This window comes from Melanaphis sacchari, unplaced genomic scaffold (assembly GCF_002803265.2).
Source record: "Melanaphis sacchari strain LSU unplaced genomic scaffold, SCAv2.0 Contig11_pilon_pilon, whole genome shotgun sequence".
Lineage (NCBI taxonomy): Eukaryota > Metazoa > Arthropoda > Insecta > Hemiptera > Aphididae > Melanaphis > Melanaphis sacchari.
The window spans coordinates 5310153-5316168 of record NW_020270469.1 but is presented as its reverse complement, the minus strand read 5'-3'; positions in this window follow the sequence as shown (position 1 = coordinate 5316168).

Below are 6016 nucleotides of genomic sequence, written 5' to 3'. Positions count from 1 at the left end.
CACAAATAATGTATACGAAAGATAGAAATTGTAATCTATGATACATAATCAAATAAACAATAATTCCAATGTAAATTCAATTCCTGAGGGTGGTGTTCTTACTCTAAATCAAAATATAACTATTATAAGCTGTGCAAGTTTTCTTTGTGAATTTAATGGCTGAAAATCACGCTGAGTTAGCAAGAACAATTAATACTATCTGTAAAGTAAAATACCGAGTATCGATTTTTTAACTCTATACAGCAGAATTAAATTTTTCTGGACAAAAATATTTATATAGGCAACATAAACATCGAAAAATATGTGTTTTGTGTTAGTAACTCTATGTAAAAATTTATCGCGTGATATTTTGATTTTTCTTAGCAATAACTTTGGTTCGATCAAACGTAATTACCGAACAGAATAAAATCGGAATGGGAGCGTAATTGATCGTGCAAGTTTCTGGTGTAAATATTAAGATTGGAAACCCAGAACGGAAGAAAACCATAATAAATAAAATACAATATTACCTTACCTACTTATAAAAACCATACAAAAAAAAAACTTAATCATGCCGTAAACGAATTTGTGTGCATATTGAGTGACAGTCTGGCGTGATGATTAACAGCGACCCTGGTTTGTTTTCATAATCACACGATTCACGTGTATTATTGTAATCTGTCAAGTTCCAATTATTAGGAAAATGAACGTTTTTTGTCTCAGCGGAGTCAAAGTTTAAAGCAATAAAAGCGCGTGTTCGGAAAAGACACCGAAACAGCGAATATCAAACAAGACAACGTCCTAGGTCTACGTATATGGAGATGATATTTTTTTAGATTGTGCGATTGTGCAGTAAAAAGTTGAAGTTTTAGATAAACACGTTTTTGCATGATACCACATGATTTGTAATAAATTTAATAAAATAATTTATAATGCAATATATTATATATTTGTATAGTTGTGTGTTAATAATATACTACATGAATACGTAATAACTCCAGTATGTTGTAGATGTTTTAGTGGATTTGCATCTAAATCGCGTGTCAAAACTTGAATTTGGACCGAATTAAATACGAGTTTTTTATTGATGCAACCGAAATGAATGCTTGATTTTTATATTATACAATAAAATATAACTTTGTAAAATATTCCAACCTAATTTCAAAATAACAAAGTAAAACTTGTATAGTTTCAAATTGCACATAATATGTGATAATTACAATATGTAAGCGCATAAATATACTATATTAATATATACATTTTTTAAGCGTTGTATTTTCGGTAATTTATCAAAAAATTTAAGTCATATTTTTGAAAATACGTTCTATGACTTTTTTCCATATTTATTTTGTATACTATATTTTTCTCAATGGATATAGTTAATAGCCCATCCAAATATTATTGTCCCACCATACTCCGTAAATTGTTTTTGTCCAGACTTAGTTCAGAAAAAAACGTACACATTAACAACAAATTACCATTTGTAAAATGTGTTTAAATACAAACTTTTTATCCTTCTTTTTTTTTTATTTCTCACAAGTTACTAGTAATATTAAAAATAATTTTTTTAAATTATTGTCCAAAATTTATAATTTTTGTTCAATTTTCTAATACTATAAACAGTAAGTGTGCGTTCGTGTATAACTTCGGTATGATTGTACATATTATAGAATAATATATTTATAAATTAAAGTATAATTCATATTTTATACTTTTACCATTTTTTGGAAATAACATTTTTAGTGATTACAGGATTTTACAGAAATACTATTAAATCGTGCATAAATAATTTATATTTTCCTCCATATTCAAGTAACGTAATAACATTATATTATAGAATCTTTTATGGCGTTTAACTTTGATTGTAAACATAAATATTGCGGAAATGGAAGTTTGAGACTAATAGTACCCACCTCTCCCATTTTTATTTATGAGCTTAAGCCATCTGATTTACCTGTTTTATTTTAGATTTTATTAAGCGTCAAAGTGAATTTAATAGCATTTTTTAATATAAGTCTAGTTTATGAAAGTCCCCATAATAATTCCAACCGAATTTCATATAAAATATAATATTATTATACACAATTTCATGGGACATATCAATAAATTCATTTCAGTGTAGTACCATCTGGTAATATATTCTTACAAAAAGACCTACGAACCACCTTTTGCATATCATATAACACTTTTATTGTATCATTATCATTATGTGATTTCTTCGTTTGTCGCTATTTTTTAAGTTATGTTTTTCTTTGTTGATTTAGGTGCCCATCCAAAAATTTATTTTTATTGTTTATGTCTAATTTTCAAAACTAATTTTTATAGGAAATAAAAAAATAATAGTTAATACGACTATTAATTATAGCGATGATTTTTTGTAATATGTATTACCATAGTTAGGTATTTAATAATTCGATGCTTTTTAAGAACATGCACTAAATAAAATACATTTACCAAAAATCCTATTTCAAGAATTTGGCATAAATTCTAAAACGCCCATAAGGATCAATATTAAAAGATCAATTCGTTTATTTTACAAAATTCCAAATGAAAATCCTTTCATGAAATTTTTCCAGGTTTCCACAGTTTATTTACAGAAAATACAAGTATAATAATTTAAAAACCCCGTATTACGTTAGTGACTCCATTCACCTCCACAATAAATCACATGAATACAACACAAATCATAGTGCAAAAAAAATTGACGCAATGAGAACACACCATTTTGACGTATTAAAAATAAAGAATAAAATATATATTGTAAAACAATATAAATTTTTGATTTTTAAAACCAGACAATAAGTTACAAGCTATATGGATTCTATACACATATGACCCTAAATTGCCTATCCCGTTCGCCGCTCAAAATGTCTTCGTAAATCTAAAGTACAACGAAATCTGGTAGTTTATTTTGACAAAAGACTGCAATAATGTGTATAGTGTATCTCAGATTTCTAATTATTGATTTAATTTAATATAAGAAATTAAGTATAGCTTATAATAATAAATTCAATTGTATTAAACAGAATACAATATTTACTTACTAAGTATTGTTGCACTCTTAAATTCATGGTCATTGATCAAGCATTTATTTTTTACTAACTAATATTTTGGCCAGAGATCGATAGATCAAAAAAAAATTACAATATTTTTTTTTTTTATTATTAAAAGTATAAGTAAAAAAAAACCACTAACTCACTTCTGCAACTGTTATTAGTGCTGTACAGTACGTATTCCTATATGATAGTAAAACTGGTCATAAACGACTTACAAATTTAAGATTAAGTTAAAATGTTAAGTAAGTTAGTTCTACAATAAGCTATTATCATTTAAGTTATAGTATGAGAATTTTTTTATTTTTTTTTTGTTTAGTGGTATCACTAGGTTTGAAGAAGGTTGCTTTCTCATTTCTGACTGCGAAACAATATTGAATATAACTATAGAAATTCCAAAGACTGTAAGGAAATTCCTAAAATAGTAAAATGTACATCATTATTAACTTATCATAATACGCATTATACGTGCCATTGAACATCGTCTATTTCTTTATAGATAGTTGATATTAATTATTATTTGATTAAATATAATATTTGGTAGCTGAGTTCGAAGAACTAACTTCGTAGTTGCAGATCATTACGATTTAGGCAGCCTATACGATGAAAATATTAACATATCCATTATCATCCCTGTGTAAACAGATCAAATTGAATTATGTGGACTTCAATTTTTTAATTTGTTTTAAACAACACCACAAAAACTTTTATAATCAGATATACTCGAACATTGTCTAATTATAGTGTATACACGTTAATTACAACTTCTGAAAATAAATTTTATTTAAATTACAATCGAATTCGATGTTTAAGCTCCAATCACAAATGAAAAATAATATAGTTATTCTACGCAATTGCGATTCATGGTCATTTTGCTTTATGAGGCAAGTGTTTGCATTAAAAATGCGTCGGCTTGGACACAGTTAACGATTATATTATAAACTTACAATTTTATTAAATATTTTCAGAATTAACAAATTAATATTTACTTAACACAGTTGTTTATAAATTGACAGAATTTAATAAAATACTTAATGATGAAAAGAAGACCTTAAATAATACCTAAAAAACGTGCCGGGAAATTGAATATACGCCATCACTGTTTAACCACATAATTAGATTTAACTTATGTTATACTTAACTATTTTGCTTGTAACCATAAAATAAATATGAGTAAGTTTTGAGATAATACTTATCGAACATTTTATACATCAATATCTCGACCACGATGTCATTATATGATAAAATTTTAGGCGTGTTTCCAAGTATTATAGGAAAGAAATTAATGCATTTTTAAATTAATTTTTTTAAAACTATCCATAAAACTACCTATTCAAAAATAATATTTATTTGACTATATTATATTATAATTCACAATGAAATAGATACCTATACTTATGCTTATATAATTGTTAGGTAAATTCAATATAATATTATTCAAGTAGGTAATCAAATTCACTAAATACAGTCATTAAATAGTGAAGTATAATATACTAGACACAGTGGCGTATTTATGGGGGGCCGAGGGGGGGCCAGGCCCCTCCCGAAATGAAAAACGCAATTATTAAAAATTGTTATTTTTGACGTGGAATATGTCTTATGATTGGGGAATGGGGATAATTCCAAAAATTTGACACGACACCGATATCATGACGTCATGAATGAAACTGTCGCTTATGCGATAATTTAGAATAAAAGTATAGCGTGTTGAATGCGTTAGTATTTTGACGATTATTAATGATTATGTAACACAATTTATTATTTAAGTTATATAAATAAAACAAATATTGGTTGTTAGTTGTTAACGATTTCGGCAGACGGAAACTATTAGTATATGTAATTTTAGCTCATGACTTCTAGAATTAAATTAATAACTGTAGTGGTGAGATAATAATAATATAGGTAGTCAGTGGCGTAGGTTAGGTATTAACTATTAATTATACGCATTATATTAGTATTGATTGTATTCTAGTTTAATTTTGAGTGTCTCTAATAAAAAATTGTTTATAAAAATGTAATTATTACTTTTTTTTATGTTACAATTCATTAAAAAAATGATTTTCTTATTACTCTGATGGTCTAAAGAGAGTTTAAAGATCTTGTAGTATTCAAGCAATTTTTGTCCAAATAGTGAGTCTCCTCCCTCCTTTCCCTAAAGAAATCCAAATATATAATTGGCCCCCTCCGAAATAAAAACCTATATACGCCACTGACTGACTAATAAATAAATTATACTTAACTGAATATCTAACATATTTTTTTCAATATTTAACTTACAATAAAATAAAATAATAATTGTTGCATTAGTAGGATTAAAATTATAACCTAATCAATGTTTATTATGAATTAATTTTTTATTCAGCTAAAAAAAAACATTAAAAAAAGAGTAGATATAATGAATAAAGCAACTACCCATTTTTTATTTTTAACTTTTTATAATTATAATTAATTATTAATAATATTATAAAACCTATTCAAAATTATAAGTATGTGTCAAAAGTCAGATCAATAGACCATAAATAATTAACATTTATAAATTAGTTAAAACTGTTTATTTGATATAGCTATCAACTGAATGTGACCTAACCTATGTATTATGTAAAATATTAATTTTATAGGAGATATACAATATATTGAAATAAAACATTCAACCATTACCTAGTCATTACCTACTTTTATTATAATTTTCTGAATACGATGAAGTGCACAAAACATTTTGATTCATTTTTAACTATTTAAAGGCATTTAAAATTATTTAATATTTTGGCGTTTTTTCTATAAATGTTGATATAATATTGTGTGTTTGATCAAAAAGCTTGAAAAAGTGATGAAAAGTTCCTTATATAGTAAATTTATAGTAATTTATAAATTCCAAAAATAAATTTATACAATAATTATTTTAAACAACATTTTAAAATTATTTTGTAGTTAAAATTAAAAATTTAAAGATTTCAATTTTAAATAAATTCTATAAATATCAAAAA